The sequence below is a fragment of the Hippopotamus amphibius genome, chromosome 11 (assembly GCF_030028045.1).
Source record: "Hippopotamus amphibius kiboko isolate mHipAmp2 chromosome 11, mHipAmp2.hap2, whole genome shotgun sequence".
NCBI classification, from domain to species: Eukaryota; Metazoa; Chordata; class Mammalia; order Artiodactyla; family Hippopotamidae; genus Hippopotamus; species Hippopotamus amphibius.
Window position 1 is genome coordinate 10,283,591 of NC_080196.1, and position 17,965 is coordinate 10,301,555.

At 39.2% G+C, this 17,965-nt stretch overlaps 1 protein-coding gene across 3 annotated transcripts in view; it reads left to right on the forward strand.

The window, feature by feature from the left end:
* RNF182 (ring finger protein 182) overlaps window positions 1-17,965 on the forward strand; it is a 55,531-nt gene that overhangs the window by 34,102 nt on the left and 3,464 nt on the right. The gene's annotated exons all lie outside the window — the stretch shown is intronic.

Genomic DNA, 17,965 nt, shown 5'->3' on the forward strand with positions numbered 1-17,965 from the left:
GAAAAGCCATTCAGGGCAAATAAATTCAATAACATTTAATTTAACATTTCTGTTTCTCCTTGCCAAGCTTGGATTAAGGCATATAGTAAATGGTAGACTTTAGAAAGTGATTTTTTTTCCTTTAAAAATCTTTTTGCCTGTTATTAATTGAAGTATTACATTAATTGGATTGGTCACATTTTACTGAGTCAGAGCACAGTTGGACTTTGGTAAATATAAATGTGGTCCATTTCAGAACATGTTGTAGCCATTTTTATTAATGATGAAGAAGAGATGACATATTCTTCAGAATTATGGGAAGTGAGCAAAACACTTGGGAGAGATGAAAAGGAAAAATATTTTTGTTTGTGACTTTGTTTTTACTTTAGATAATATTATAACAAGAACATCTTTCTAGCTTTTACTGTGTTTATAATTTTGAGAAAGCTGTGAGTTCTGAGAATAGAAGTGATGACTTTTGCTTAGTATATAAGGAAACATTTAGAGAAAATCTAAAAGCTTTAAGGACAAAGTATGCCTTCTCAGACTGATGGCTGAACGTTTACAGACCAACAGTCCCGTAGAAGTTGTATTCCATGACTTTTATTAGTGGGTATCTAGGAGCTTAAACCTGAAGTTGACAGTGGATAAATATTTATGATAACTGGGGATTTTCAATGATGAAGATAAAAGAATTCATTCATTTGTTCAATATATATTGAGGGCTTTCTAGATGCTATGACTTATGAATCTCTTTACATACTTAAAAATTTATTTTTGTTGAAGTATAGTTGATTAAGAATGTTGTGTTAATTTCTGCTGCATAGCAAAGTGATTCAGTTATATATATATATGCATCCTTTTTCACATTGTTTTCCATTATAGTTTATTACAAATACTGAATGTTGTTCCCTGTGCTATACCGTAGGACGTTGTTGTTTACCCATATAATAGTTTGCATCTACTAACCCCAAACTCCTAGTCCATCCCTCCCCCACCTCCCGCTTGGCAACCACAAGTCTGTTCTCTACATCTGTGAGTCTGTTTCGGTTTTGTAGATAAGTTCGTTTGTGTCATATTTTAGATTCCACATATAAGTGATATCATATGGTATTTGTCTTTCTCTTTCTGACTTACTTAAAAACGTAGCATGATAATCTCTAGGTCCTTCCATGTTGCTGCAAATGGCAATATTTCATTCTTTTTCTTTTTTACATACTTTATGGTTAAAGATTTCTTGGGGAGTTTGGACAATGAGACTCAATATTTCCTTATGGAAATTGTAGGGTATTCGATTTATAATTTAAAAATCTAGATTAAAAATGTAGAGTATTCAGGAATATTTATCAAGACAATGTGCTGACCTCCCCACACTTAGAAGAGTGTATGGTTGTGCTGTACCGTCACACATTGGTGGAGGTAGGAGGAGTCTCGGAGACGATGCTGTCTGTTTATTCATGTGGCAAGTATTTAAGGAGTATTCACTCTGTGCTGGCTTCTCATAGGTGCTTGTGCTACAGTGGTAAACAGTGGCTCGACGGCTCTTGTGTTCTTAGAGTTGACGTTTAAGTTGTGGACATCAAGAGTAGACAAAGGAATTATTAGTCAAACGGCTTGTAGCAGTTTGTTGGAGAAGGTAAATGGGGTACTGTAATAGAAGATAAAGTGTAAGGAATTTTAAAAATAAGATACAGGTTTTCCTCACTACCTGAAGGTAGAGCGTTCCTATTAAAACCTTTCGTTAAGCCGAAATGGTGTAAAGCAAAGAAGCAATGACCTTAGGACACATCGTGCTAACAGCTGCACAAAATAAATTGCAGTAAAGCACCGGTGCTCACAGACGCAGTTCACAGCTATGGTGGCTGGATGCTGAGATGCTGAGATGCTGAGTGTGGTCCCTGGGAAGGAGCTTGGCGGGGCTGCTCTCACTGCTGGGGTGCGTGCTTCCTCTGTAATGGCGCCTGCAACCAGCACTGAACACAGCTTTCACTTGTCACCTTCTTTCACAAAATTGAAAATTCTTTGTAGATTTCTTTCGATTAGCAAAAACTGCTACTAATGTAGGTCTTCTGTAAGTGGGAAATGACATAAAATGAACTTCCGAAAAGTGGGGGATACCATTAATCAGGGAGGCCTTCTTTGAGGACTTTATATTGAAGTTGAGATCTGTAAAAAGGAATGAGCTTGGCAAGGATGTTTCACATCAGCCTAAAGCAGGAAAGAGTTCGGACTGTTCCCGGAACATAACAAAGGCGGGTGTGATGGGAAAGCGATACAGGCAGTGGCTCAAGATGAGACTGGAGGGAAGTCAGGGGCCAGATTGTACAGTGAGCGCCTTGCTGAATAGAGTCTGGATTCTAACCTCTATGCAATGGGAAACTGTTGAGCAGTGGTGACTGTTCTGCTTAGTATATAAGGAAACATTTAGAGAAAATTTAAAAGCCTTAATGACAAAGTATACCTCCTCAGCTTGATGTCTATAAAAATATAATCTAATTTACATTTTTAGAAGCTCATATTTGGCTGCTGCAAAGAAAATAGTTTGCCCTGTGGCAAGATAGAAGCAGGAAGATCAGTTAGGAGGCCGTATCGTAATGGATAAGGTTCAACATTGGGTGAAGTTGGAAGCTTGGAGACACACCTTGGAGGTAGAATGGACTCATCTCGCTAGTAGGTTGGATGTGAGGAGTGAGATGCAGCGTGCAGTCAACATGACTCCTAGATTGTGGCCTTGAAATACAGAGAATTGGTGCCATTTGTTATGAGGAGGAAACTGTTGCGTATGGTTAGAAGTGAAGATCAAGGGCTTGCCTGGTGGCACAATGGTTAAGAATCCGTCTGCTAATGCATGGGACACGGGTTCAAATCCTGGTCTGGAAAGTTCCCACATGCCGCGGAGCAACTAAGCCCATGCGCCACAACTACTGAGCCTATGCTCTAGACCTTGCGAGCCACAACTACTGAGCCTGCGTGTTGCAGCTACTGAAGCCTGCTCGCTTGGAGCCCATACTCCGCTACAAGAAAAGCCTGCACACCACAACAAAGCGTAGACCCCACTCATAGCAACTAGAGAAAGCCTGCATGTAGCAACAAAGACCCAACACAGCCAATAAAGTTAAAAAAATTTTTTAAAAAAAGTGAAGATCAAAACTTGTCTTAGGTTAACTTACATTTGAAATCTTGGTAAGAATACAAAGGGAGGGGTCCAGTAGGTGGTCTGGAACTCAGAGGAAAGGTATGAGTTGCAGACACAGAATCGGCGGAGCTGTCAGGTGGTATTTAAAGCTGTGGAAGCAGATGAGATGACCCGAGGGAAAGACTGCAAATGAGAAGAAACAGTGGCTCAAGACCAAGTGCTCGGGTGCTCCGACATTCAGAGATTTGGTAGAAGAGATGATGGCAGAGAACACCGGGAAAGAGTGGTCAGGAAGAGAACTGGGAAAGTGTAGCATCCTGGCAGGGATGAGAAGAGAGGATTTCTGGAGGAAGGGCGTGGGCAGTGGGTGGAAAGCTCTTGAGAGGTGAAACGAGATGAAGGCAGAAAAGGATCCATTTATCTTTATAATCGTCTTCTGCCTTCAGAAATCTCGTCTTATCTGCCTCTGTATCCCCAGCATCTAGCACATAGCTTGACACACACTAGGCATTAAGTAAACACTTGTTGATTGATTAAATGAAAGAGGTAGTATCAAAAGAGTTCTATCAGAATTAAAACCCAACTGTTGCTCTTTCAAGTGAGTTTCTATAGAAGTTGAGGATGACTTTGCTATTAATTACTAATATATTGATTAAAATGTTTTGGAAGTCTGTGATTTTAGCTATGACTTCAGAAGTATGATCGTGTAGATTTTTGACCAGTAGGTATATCACCTCTGTCTTCCAAAAGAGGCAGTTGCATTGGTTTGGAAGAAGAGGCAACATTTAAGTGTGTGTGAGTGCCTGTGTGGTAGTAGTTTCATTTAGTGAAATCAACATTAAAATAATTAACTTACTTCTTCCTAAGTTTGAAATTGTAGAAATGGTGCAAAACACCTATGTTAGTTTCTTTGATCATTTAATTCTTTCTTGATACAGTTAGAGAGTATTATTAAATTTTGGGCAAGGGAAATTATGGGGGAAGGATTTACTAGAAAAGAGATGTGTCTAATGGGGAAGGACTCAGTTGCTTTTAATAATGTAATTTTCAGCTTATATTCCTGTTAACCCTTGATCTTCTTATGTTATATCTTTGCCTCTTCCAAGTGAAGAGGAAGGTACCAAGCAAGCAATCTAAACTTCTAAGACATATATTATCTGTTCATGCCCCATATAGATAGAATAAACCAGAAAATTTCCCTTTCAACTCATCAGGTAGTGGGTTATTAGGACCTGTAAATTTGGTAGGTTATGTTTTTCTTGCTGTGTGTTTTATCTACAGATAGAAAACCTGGGTACCTTTTGATACTGTGTTTAGTTCATGTTCTTATATCTACTACCAGCTTAGAATGCTGAAGTACTTAAGAATACCAATGGATACATTATTTCTAAATTTCTAATAGCATCCATAGAGTGCTTATTTATGTAAAATATTTCTACGCATATGATTTCGTTAAATCTTTCCCATAACCCATGAGGCAGATGTTTCCTCTTAGTCCAAGATCATATCAACGATCCCAACCAATGTCAGTGTCACAGCCACGCCCCACATCTAGGTCTCCCGACTCATTTCAGACTGCCTGCAAGTAATGGTCATGCTTCTGGCTGCACAGGTCCTGAGGCTGTGAGTGTGGATATGCATAGGGTGAGGAGTACCTGATTTTTCTCCCTCTTCGCTGGACATTCACTGGTTTAAAACTGCTGGCACATGATGCATCGTAAATCCCTCCTCCATCTGTATAAATAGTGACCTCTCACCCAGAATTACAGCCTGGAGCTCTAGGTCATTAACTTGGCTGTATTCTAACAAATGGATTATGATTCTCCATCAAATTAAATTGCTTGGTCTTGGAGGAGGGCAAAGGAAGAGTTTCAGTCTTTGAGGGGAGTTTTCTGGAAGTGCTCAGAATGCTGCCAAGCAACCCTTAAGGGTTACTGGTGTTGGAGGTTAAGTTCAGAGTCAGCTGTTGATCCTTCAAGAATGAGTGCTCAGGGACTTCCCCAGTGGTCCAGTGGTAAAGAATCTGCCTTGCAAGGCAGGGGACACTGGTTCGATCCCTGGTCAGGGAACTAAGATCCCACATGCTGTGGGGCAACTAAGCCCATGCGCCACAACTACTAAGCTTGAGCACCTCAACGAGAGAGCCCATGTGCTGCAAACTACAGAGCCCACGTGCCCTGGAGCCCGCGCACCACAGCTAGAGAGAAGCTCACATGCCCCAGTGAAGAGGCTACGCACCGCAAGGGAAGATCCTGCGTGCTGCAACTAAGACCTGATGCAGCCAAAAAAATAAAAATAAAATAAATATTTAAAAAATATATATAAAAAAGAATGAGCGCTCAGCACCTGCTGAGCCCTTTCTTCCAGGGTTTTCCAAGTTAGAGCCTTTTATTGTAACGAGGATTGTTCTTAATGAAAAGGCATAACAAAACCCCAAATCTGAGCCTATCACGCTATATAGAAGCTTAAATATTGTTAAGGTTCCCTAGGGGAGAAATATGATAATTGGGACTGAGGCCAGTGTATATTATTGGTGGTTTGTAATTATTAACAGTAATGTGAGTCTTTCAAACTCTAACTGGAAGCCAACTTAATGAATCTCTAGATGGAAAAACTGGACTTTCCTGAAGGTAGATGCCACATGTATGGCTTAAGCTTAATTTGAGACTCAAGTGCCATAAATACTAAGATTTGGAGCATAGGGTTTTATGAATGAGAGATTTGGCATCAGATGGCAAGTATATGTCATTTATCAGTAGCTGAGCTTAAAACCAATGTCCTGCCTTGGTATTCACAAAGAAGGGTGGTGCTACAAGTGCCAGAATCGCTCCTATATTTGGGGATGGGGGTAGAGCCCTAGTCAGAGAATTTGGGATGTCATAAAGACTGGTGATCAAAACCAGAAAATGTTTGAAGAATGATGTTCCATTTTGCACAAAAAGAAATGAAAGCTAGACGCAAGTCTCTAGTGCCATCTCTGAAACCAGGAACCTTCAATAATGAAAATTACAGTTGCTTAATTTGTATCAGTTTTTTGGTTAGAGAGCCCTAACCAGTGTATTGTCTCCCATGTAGGGAATAATGTGTATTTTTTTAAAATAAATTTATTTATTGGCTGTGTTGGGTGTTCATTGCTGCACTCGGGCTTTCTCTAGTTGCAGAGAGCAGGGGCTACTCTTCATTGTGGAGCATGGGCTCTAGGTGCTCAGGCTTCAGTAGTTGCGGCACGTGGGCTCACTAGTTGTGGTGCACAGGCTTAGTTGCTCCGCGGCATGTGGGATCTTCCTGAACCAGGGCTTGAACCCCTGTCCCCTGCGTTGGCAGGCAGATTCTTAACCATTGCGCCACCAGGGAAGTCCTGGGAGCAATGTTAATACTGTTTATTTTCCAGGATGGGAGGAGGATCCAGGAAATGAGAGTTGAAACTTGGCGGTATTGCTCCTTCATAAATGGGAAAATATGACCTGTCCTGTTAATGCCAAATTAAAGTGGTTGATGGACTCTGTGAGTTTGATTCAGACTAAATGAAACCTGTGTGAGAAATACTTGGAAGAAACTAAACTCACCCTGAGATGTATAAATATAATTTATATGGACAGTGGAATGACACACAGGCTAGAGTCCTGGACAGGCAAAAAAATAGGATCGCAGTGATGGCTTATTTTTTGAGCTCCTTTTGTCCTGACTTCTTATGTAACCTTGGAAAAAATGCTTACCTTTTAAGGGCATTTACACGTCTGTTAAATGGGAATTATGGTGTCCTTCACTATTGTGAAGGTTATAAGATGTTTCTAAAATTTTTGAGCTTCTTAGAGGAACTCTCTTAATTATCAGAAGTCATTATAGTAAAAATTATAAAAGTTTATATACAGAAGAATATACCAGCACTTTACTTTGACCAAGAATTTTCTAACACAAATTGCAAGTACTACAGGCTTAAGCAGTTTCAAAGTATGTAAGAAAGTCTTGTAGGTAGGATGCTAGCCATAGATAAATGGAGAAAATTTCCTTGGGACAGAGATTAGCTTTGGATCAGTTTGGAAAGGGATTAGTTTGGAAAGGGATAGTTTAGCATGATGTGTTGGTTATCTGTTGTGACAAAACAAACCACCTCAAAGCTTCATTGCCTTAAAACAGCAGCCGTTTTATTTGCTTGTGAGCGTTTTCTACTGGGATAATGTTTTTGCTGGTCTTTCTCTGGTCACTCTTTCATATGGCCGTAGTCACTAGTGGTTCATCCCAGGCCGGTTGGCCTGTGATGGTCTCACTCACATGCCTGGTGTTGGTCCGGCTTTGGTCTGGGCTTACCTTCCCCGCCACCCCCTCCCCACCCCCGGCTTTCTGGTCTCTCATCTTCAGGGATCTTAACCTGGGCTTCTTCACATAGTGGCCCAAAGTCCCGAGAGGCCAGGAGCAGAAGCTGCAAGGCACCCTGCGGCCAGGGTTCAGAACTCTAACAAAGTTGCTTCAACTTTATTTTGTTAGTCAAAGCCAAGTTACAAGGCCAGCCTAGATTTAAGGGGTGGGGAAATAGGTTCCTCCAGCCATTGATGGGCTGAACAGAAAGTCACATTGCAAAGGCTTTACAGGGCTATGGAGAATTACCGTAGCCGTATTACTACTCCTATGCATGATGGGAGAAGGCCAAAGGATATTTAGGTGACATGGTCTACTGATAAATTTAATACTGAAATAGAAGAGTTACATCATGAAACGCTGAGGAAGAAAACCCCAAACAGCAAAACCCTGAACAGTCTTAAGTTTTTAAAAGTAGCTATTAATGTTTTTGAAATAGAAAAATATGAAGAATTCTTATCTAGTGGCTTTTTAATATAACTAGTATGTGCTAACTTAACTCTCTGAAATAAAATGTGGAACTGGAGAGGTATTATTTAGGAGAGATATCCAAGGGAAAAGTAAAAGAATTCTTATACTCTTGGGTGTCAAGTTTTTGGATTCTTGGGGTTAGACAGTTTGCTATAGAAGAATGAAAACAAAAGAATGTGCAGAAGGGAATATTAGAAAAAATAGTTATGAACTTAAGGATTAAAATAAAGTTTGATACATATCTTTATGTAATAGTCACTAAACGTGATTAGGACTGCCAGTGTTCTCCTCAAAGTAAACTTTTATCACAAATTCCCACATTTCCCATCTGGATAAATATTTGGAAAAAAAAATCCAGGGCTTATAGTTGGCAAGGATTCTGGGAAGATAGCAAGGTACAGTGGCTCACTAGCCAGCCAGTCTCAATTCTACTGTTTCTGGCTCTCCTGACTCAAACTGTTCCTGGAGCCAAAAGAGCCCTGGGTTTAGGTGAAGCCCTGAGCTCTGTGGAAGCTGGAGATGAGTAGGGACAGGTGGGGGCCTTCCTCCTGGGCTGGGCTGGGCTGGCAGTGAAGACAAACATCTGATGAGTCCTTGGGGAGGACCATAATGCACTGGATGCTATAAAGAGCTTGACCTACAGAGGCTGGGGGACTCCTGGGAGGAACACTGAAAATCGCCCTTACCTCACTGTATGTGTGTGAGTGTGTGTTTTTGTGTGTGTGTGTGTGTTCCGCAAGAGAGCAAGGAGAAGGTGAACACTTGGGCTGAGTGAGTCCTCCCAGTCTTGTGGGCTGGGAGGGTGCGAGGAAAATTTGGAAGACACTTCCCTCCCAGTGACTTGGCAGGACCCTAGTGCCTGCCTGCTGTCACTCTGCGAGGTCGCAGGATAGAGACCACTGCAGTCCCTCCTGTCACGGAAGTGTAGTCATGTGGGTCCTCCGACAATCAAACCAGAACCCCAGTGATGTAACAGAAATAATGGCTCCATGAACACATGGTTTGCGCAGTAGAGTGGCAGCTGGAGACAGACGTCGACCTGACAAAAAATAGTAAGAGCACATAAGGAGACTTAAATGCAGCACAAGAAGACTTCCTAGAGACGAAAGGCACGCTTTTCCAATCAGACATTTCAGGACATGAATTGAAGAAGATGATCATCCCTGAGACTTGAATGAGGAGCCAGGCCAGTGAAGTGGGAGAATCTGAAAGCTTACAACAAAAATACAAAGGGATGGAAAGCACAAGAGAAAATAGATCTAGGAATACAACATGTGAGTAACAGGAGAGCCAGAAGGAGAAAAAGGGACAGATGGAGGAAAGGCAATAATTAAATAAGTATGAGAAAAAAATTTTCTGAGCCTAAAAATCAAGACTTAAGTTCCAGGCAAGATTTATCAGTTCTCTGTATGTACTGGAAAAGTTCTTGAACTCTTTAAGAATACAAAGCAAAATCTTGAAAGCTTCCAGAAAGAGAGAACAAATTACCCGATATTAAGGAGTATCAGACTAAGCAGCAGATCTCTCGTCTGTGACATCATAAGCTAGAGATAGTGGAGTGACTTCTGTAGACCATGGAGGCAAAAAAGCCAGCAGCCTGAAAATCACATACATAGCCAAGCCGCCATCTCTCTGTCAGGGTAAAAGGCATTTACTGTTATGTAGGAATTCAGAGATGTCATCACCCATTTTCTAACAGAAATACTCAAGAAAAGAGCATCAAACAAAAAGCATCCAAATAAAAGGTTAATCAGAAATACCTCAAGGTGAGCAGAGATAATAGCAGAGGAAATTTTTCTCTTCTTTCCTTTTTTTGGTGAAAATTTCTAAATTAACCATTTAACTCAAGTGGGAAGGAAAGAATAAGTTCAAATATAACAGTCTTTACATTAAATGTGAATGAACTGAATTTTCCCACTAAAAATTTGATACTGTTAGACTAAGTTAAAAAGCAAAACCCTGTTATATGGGATTTTAAAGAAACATTTAAAACAAAGTGATAGAAGTTGAAAAAAAAAAAGATAGACAAAGATCTCAGGCCAATATAGAGAGTCAGAAGAACTAACAATATTAGGTTTAGTATTTAAGTTATAGTTAAGTTAAAGGCATAAATAGGATAAGGAAAGAAATTATATAATGATTCTAAAAAAGCACAGTTTATGAAGAAGATAAATAAACCTGTATATATAAAATAACATAGCCACTAAATCTGTAAAGCAAAGTATTAGAAATGCAAATGCAGTTATGGTGAGACACTGTAACAAACCTCTCTCATTTGTCTCAACCCGTCTTAACTTTCTTAACAGTGGAGAAATTAAATAAATAAAAAAGTTAGATTTGATAGATATGCTAGAACCTTTTATCCCTTGAATACAGAATATTCTTTGCTGGATTACTTACAAGACTTGATTATATACTTGACCACAAAGAAGACCTTAACAAAGCCAAAGGAAAAGAGACTTTTATATAGACCTTGTTCTCTGATCATAAGCCTGTAAGATTAGAAATAAGTAAGAAAAGGTAATAAAAAAGAAACTTTAACTACTTGGAAATTAAAATCACTCTTATAAAGAGTATCAAAGGAGGAGACAAAAGTCTATTTACATGGTATCTAGAAATCAATAAAAGCATGATTTATTCCAAAAGCTATAGGGCAGAATGAAAACTGTAGCCAGTGGAAATTTTATGGCCTTCGAATGTGCTCGTTATTTAAGATTAAAGACAAAGTGTACCTCATGATGAAATGAGAAAAAAGAATGACAAAGCAAATTAAAATAAATTAGAAAGAGGTAATAATAAAGATAAAAGCTGAAGTTAATGAAATAAAAAATTAGAAGGGTTAAACGCATATGATAAAAGCTGGTTCTTTGAAACAGTAAAATAGATATAAAGATTTATGTGTCTAATTAGGAAATTAATAAAGTGTAAAGAAATTATGAGACTAAAAATGAGAAAAAGAATATAACCAGAGCTACAGGAGCAATTCAAAGAAGATAAAGATAACTGCATCCAACTCTATGGCAGTGAATTTGAAAAACCAGGAGAAATGGATTATTTCCTTGCCAAATGTAAATGTCTAAGTTTGACTCAGGAAAAAGTGGAAAATTTGAATAAGACAATGCCATAAAAGGGACTGGAAAAGTGATTAAAGATCTTCCATTTAAAAACGCAGTGGGATCATATGAAGTTACAGCTGAGTTTTATGTAACCTTTAAAAAACAAATAATTTTATCATTATTTGAACTGTTCCAGAAGATGATGAAAAGCTCCAAATTCATTTGTAAAATAAGCATACGTATAATTACAAAACCTGACAGGGTACAAAACTAGTCTAGAGACCAATTAATTTAATGTTGAATATGGCTGTAAAAATTCTAAATAAAATATTAGCAGATAGAACCCATCAGTGTATTTGAGGGCCCAACTATATATGACTAGGTAGGGTTTATTCCAAGAACACAAGAGTGGAAATCTATCAGTGAAATCCCTCACATGATCAAATTCAGGGCTAGAAAACCATATGGTCACATCAATAGATGGTGAAAAGTGTTTAATAAAATGTATAGACACAACTAATAAAAAGTATAAATTAAGAATGAAAAGAAACTACATTAACATAATAGACCCTTTACCAAAACCAACAGTATCATCCTAAACAGCAAAACACAAAAAAAATTACAGTTAGCATTAGAAACTAACAACCTTGCTATCACTTTATTCCTTTAACGAATGTTTTTTCAGCACCTACTTTGGGCCAGGGTATTGGTCTGTGTTCTCAGGAATGAATAGAAGAGAAAAGGCTATGACTCATAGGGCTTACATTCTTGTAGGAATTATTAACGTTGTCTTAGAGTTTCTGGTAAGTTTATTAAAACAAGAAAAGTGAACTAACCGGAATAAATACTGGAAAAGACAAGATAAAACTGTCTTTTTTTCCCTAATGATGTGATTGTATACCTTGTAGATCTGAGACAGTCCAAGTAAATCCTGTAAGAATCAATAAGAGAATTTGGTAAGTGGCTGGATTCAAAATAAATAAACAAAATCGAAAGCCTCCTTCTCGCCCCATAATAGCAACAGGCTCTTAGAAATGAAAGAGTAGGGACAAATTAGAATAGTGACAAAACTTTAGAAATACTAAAGAATAAGTTTAAAAGAAAGGCATGAAACACGGAGAAAATGAAAATATCTTATTGAAGAACATAGATCAAGATGAACAAATGAGAGACCATGTTCTTGGACTGGAAGTCTTAATACTGAAATATATATTTGATGTAATTCCAATCCCAACAGTTTTGTGTTTTTTTTCAATTTGATCAAATGATCTGAAAGTTTAGAACAGAAGTTAAGTGCCATCAATAGCCAAGAAGATAATTCTTCCATTGCCTCCCTCTAGACCACTGGAGTGTAAGCTCATGAGGGAAGGGATTTTGCTCACTGTTGAATCTTCAGCACCTATAACTGTGTCTGGAACATAGGAGACACTTAATAAATAGTTGAATGAATTAGTAAAAAAGACTCCTAGACCTTCCCTGGTGGCACGGTGATTAAGAATCTGCCTGCCAATGCAGGGGACACGGGTTCGATCCCTGGTCCAGGAAGGTCTGAATACCGCAGAGCAGCTAAGCCCATGCGCCGCAACTACTGAGCCTGTGCTCTAGAGCCCACAAGCCACAACTATTGAGCCTGCATGCCACAACTGCTGAAGCCCCCTAGAGCCCATGCTCTGCAACAAGAGAAGCCACCACAATGAGAAGCTTGCACACCACAACAAAGAGTATAGCCCTCACTTGCTGCAACTAGAGAAAGCCCGTGCACAGCAACGAAGACCCAATGCAGCCAATTAAAAAAAAAAAAAAAAAAAAGAGTCCCTAGAGGAAACATAACTTACCAGCTATCAGAATATACTAAAAAGCCATGGTATTCAAATTATTATGGTCAAGACAGATGGCTAGACAAATAGATCAATGGAATACAATAGAAAATCAGAAATAGATCTTGGCATGCATGAGAATTTAATATATGACAAAGACTGTATTTCAGTTAATCAGAAAATAATGGATTATTTAACAGATGGGATTGACACTGGTGGCTGTTGACCTGGAAGAAAAGAAAATTAGTACCCTGCCTTATACCATATATAAAAATAAAAAATAAAACTTAGAAGTAAGGCAAGAAAAATTTTGTAAGAAAATAACTACATGTGCAATATTAGGAACTACATATAGACTATTAGTATTAAACTATGATCAGAGACTCAGAAGCTGCAAGAGGAAAGATAAACATATGACTGTTCAAAAAGTTAAATATTTTGTATTTCAAAGGATATGAAGCAAAGCCAATCAACGGTAAATTTGGGGAAGTGTTTCTAATACAGAGGATAGAATTTAATACTTTTTAAAAAAGAGCATTTATAAATTGAAAGGGCCAACAACCCAATAGAAAAATAAGTAAAAAATATGAAGACATAGGAGCAAATGCAGAAGGCCAACAACTGAGAAGACAGTCCCACTCAAATAATGATATATCACCCCTCAGATTGGCAAAAATTATAAAGCTCAATAACATCTATTGCTGTTAGGGAAAAAGAGCACTGATATTACTGATGGTGCGGGTTGCAGTCTTTTTGGAAAGCAGTCTGGCAACATGTGCTGAGTAATATCTCTCTGACCCAAGAATTCCACTCCTTGTTCTCTTAGAAAGAAAACAAACAACAAATGAAACACCTGTATGCATGGATGTGTATTACAAGATTGTGTTCTGCAGTAATGTTAGTGTTGGGGGAAAAAGATGGAGATACATGAATGCTTACCAGGGGCGGAATGGTGGGCTGTATTACATACATTCGAAAGGTGAAATATTATACAGCTGTTAAAAAAGGAATTCGAGGCTGTATTGGTTGAATTGAGAGATTTTCTGAGCCATCATTGAGTGATAAAAACGAGATGCAGAAAACGGGCTATAGTATCGTCGTTAGAAAAAAACAATGGGAAAAATTGTGCGTATGGTGTCTTTCCAATTTTATGTACATGGATAGATACATGCAAGTGGAAACATATATGGAAGAAAACATAGCAGGTAGTTAGTATGTGTTACTGGGGGCAAGGGGGTGGCATTCAGGCTGATATGGGTAGAGGGAGGTGAAGAGGAGAAGTTAACCAAATAAAGCATGTGCGCGTGTGCGCGTGCGCGCGCGCGCACACACACACACACACACACACACACACACACACACACACACAGACCACTAATAGACAATATGTGTGATGACTTTTACATATGTATATAGATCTGTGTGTCTGTGTACACACACATGCATGTACACACACACATGTGCAAATGAAAATTTGAAAGTAAAGAATTTCTGTTGGCTTTGGGTTGTTTTATTCAGTTATTTTTTTATAATTTCTGTAGTACTAAGCAGGAACCTAGATCTAAAAACACAGTAAGTTCTCAAAGTCAAATGCAGCATGGTAATTGTATCCTGACCCTTTGTGTTGTGAGTCGTAGAAAGCAACCAAAAAAGAAAAACTAGCGTGAGCAAAACCGGGGATTTATAGGCTCATGGGAGCCTCACTCACGATTAAGTCAGAGGCTCAGTTCAGCTCTCATCAAAAGTCTTCTGCCTTTGCCTGTATCTCTGCCTCCTGCCTTCCTTTACCTCTCTTTTTGTTTCTGGCTGTATTCTCTCTTAGTCTCCCTCTTGATGGCATGACAGTTCCTTGATAACATCTTTTTCTGGTCTGTGCTCCTTCTCCTGACCCCTGCCATGTTTCATCTTCCTCCAAGCTGCAAATTTAAAAAGTCCTAGGAAGGAGCTTTGACAAGGGCTGGTTTGAGTTGCATGTCCACCCAGCCTGGCCCTTGTGAACAGGGGGTTAGTGGAGTCCTGTGAGGAGCCAGGCCTGGGTCACAGGTCCACACCGTGGGAAACAGGGAGGCACAGCGATTAGTGCACAAAGCCCAACCACAACCACAGAACTGGGGTGAGGGGAAGACTTCCCCAAAGAAACCGTGGCCATCGGGAAGGGAGCAGTGTGGTCGAAAGGAGGGAAAAAGATCCTAGGTAGGCCGACAACAGGTGTCCACTGGAGGGACTTTGCTTTGAAATACAAGCCAAGTTTGCATCTTGAATATCCAAGGAATTGAATAGCGTACAAAGTGGATTTGAGTCAAATACTAAGTAGGGCAGTGAAAATAGTCATTTGCCCAAAAGCTCAAATTGATTTATAGGAATTAGAGTAGGTCATTATCTCTTTGTGTATTCTTACCCCAGATGATTTATAAAGTGCTTAATGAGGAATATCAGTTTCAGATATTTGAATAGGTGTTTTTCTAGGAAAAGAAAATCTTTTGGGGAGATATAATTGATACACAGCTTTATGTAAGTTTAAGGTTCACAACGTGATGATTTGATATGTGTACATATTACAGAATGATTACCACAATAAGATTAATTACCACATCCCTCACCTCATATAACTAAGTGTATTTTTTTAAAATAAATTTATTTATTTATTGGCTGTGTTGAGTCTTTGTTGCTGCACACGGGCTTTCTCTAGTTGCGGCTAGTGGGAGCCTGCTCTTCATTGTGGTGTGCAGGCTTCTCATTGCCGGTGGCTTCTCTTGTTGCAGAGCACAGGCTGTAGGTGCACGGGCTTCAGTAGTTGTGGCATGTGGGCTCAATAGTTGTGGCTTGAGAGCTCTAGAGCACAGGCTCAGTAGTTGTGGCACACGGGCTTAGTTCCTCTGCAGCATGTGGGATCTTCCTGGACCAAGGATCGAACCCATGTCCCCTGCATTGGCAGGTGGATTCTTAACCACGGTGCCATCAGGGAAGCCCTGCCCAATTTTAAATTGGATTATTTGTCTTTTTGCTATTAAGTTGTACGAGTTCTTTATGTATTTTGGATATTAACCACTTATAGGATATATGGTTTGAAAATGCTTCTTTCCCATCCCATAGGTTATCTTGTCATTTTGTTGAAAGTTTCCTTTATTGTACAAAGCTTTTTAGTTTGACATAGTCCCACTTGTTTATTTTTTATTTTGTTGCTTGTGCTTTAGGTGTCATATTCAAAATGAAGTCATTGCTAAGACTCATGTCAAGGAGCTTTGTCCCTATATTTTCTCCTAGGAGTTTTATGGTTTCCAGTCTTATATTTAAGTCTTTAACCCATTTCGAGTTAATTTTTGTGATTGATGTAAGATAGGGGTCTAGTTTCATTACACATAAGCCTTTTTTTGGTGTTTCTAGTTGTATACTCTGGCTTTCTATACCCATAGATGCAATTGTGCTTATTTATCCTCACTAAATGCTTTACTCTCTCTTTTCCTGATGACTTTATGTATATATGTTTACGTACTTTCTTTTCCTTATTCACACAACTTCACATACATCAGTCCTTTTGACGTTAATGGAGGCAGTTGCTGCTGTGAGTTCTACTGTTGCCATCGGCTCCATCAAGGCTGAGTGGGAAGGTAGCTGCAGAGAGAATATAACATGTTCACTTGGGATGGGCCTTGGGTCTGTGTGGCTACCAGGAGGGCTGATGGAATGGGAGCCGTCCAGGAAGTGGATCACCAGTGACCTGCCCAGGACTAGGGACCATCCTGTGCAGGCAGCTAGGACTGGGAGTGGTGACAGGGATAGAGCTCCTTCTTGTCCCTTGACCGTTGTCCTGGAGATGTTCATCCCATAGGAGAATAAAAAGCCAGCTTTGTAGAATTGTGGCAAGATATAGTCATTTATTTTGCAAAGACTTGGCACGTGTATCCTGAACAGGATCAGGATCAGGAATGAAGAAAATATTTAGGGCACATGGAAGGAAAAGGGAGGGAGGAGCTGATGTCTGTGTCTATATATTCTTTTTTGCATGTGTGGATACACAGAAATTAGCTTATGGTAGCAATTTTGAAACACATGCATTCATATACAGTAAATTCTCTTAAAAGAAAAAACTCTACCTACATTTTTTGGCTGAGGCCAGAGATTCTGTTTCTTGACTGACTTCCTTTTCCCACGAAGAGTATCTTGCCACACTAGCCATTTTACTAGACATTCTTGCATTATATGACGTCAATTTAAAAATTAGTCATAATGAAAAAGGAAGATAATCTGCATTCACAAACCAGTTATTCATGATTCCAAAAATCATCCAAGTTTCCCTACCCACTGCCTCTTCGCTGTTAACTAAGGCAGTGGGATCCAGGGCAAACTTAAAATTCTAGCACAGTTGCATCCTCCCCCTCGGAACTGTTATGACAGCCTTCTGCTGTTATTGCTTGGGGGCATGCTCAGAAATTCAAATACATTTTGATATTTTTCCAAGCAAAGCATAATTTAAGACAAAGCTACTACCCTCCCCCCATCACATACATTAAAGCAAAATAAAAATTATTTAGAGAATTTCCATATTGCGGCTCCCTTCCGCTAGTGCTAATAATTGAGAGGGAAGTGTGCACATGAAGTCAGCCTCCAGCCATTTGTCCAAAGCCAGTAGTAATAGCAACTAGCGGCCAATGTTAAGGACTGTTGGTTGTATCATGGTTTCTGTAGGCAAGTGGGTGTAGTTTGAATACTCCTTGATAGCCAGACATGCATGGTTCTTCATGTTTGGAGACATAACCGCACATGTGTTCTGTATTTACTTCTCCGTCTTGAGAATTAGACTTGACTCGGTTATAATGCTTTTGTCAGGTGTCATATGCTTCACTCTTCCTTGAGTGAATGTATGTGTACAGCCATGGTTTGCAGGACTAATATTGAAACAAAAAGTTTGAATAGTCAAATAAGGAAGGCATTTATAACAGATTTCTTTACACTGGGAAGGTGAGAACAGTCTGCTGTATTTAAATACGCTCTCATCTTTATAAAGCACTTTCTCAAAACACATTTTAAACCTTTATCCTTAAGGTTTCCCTTCTTTTGTGTGTTCCTATGCACTGTTGAGGGTACTTAGACAATTGGAGTTTATAGCAATGATCTGCTGAATGAGTTAGTCTATATTGAATGGAGTTTAA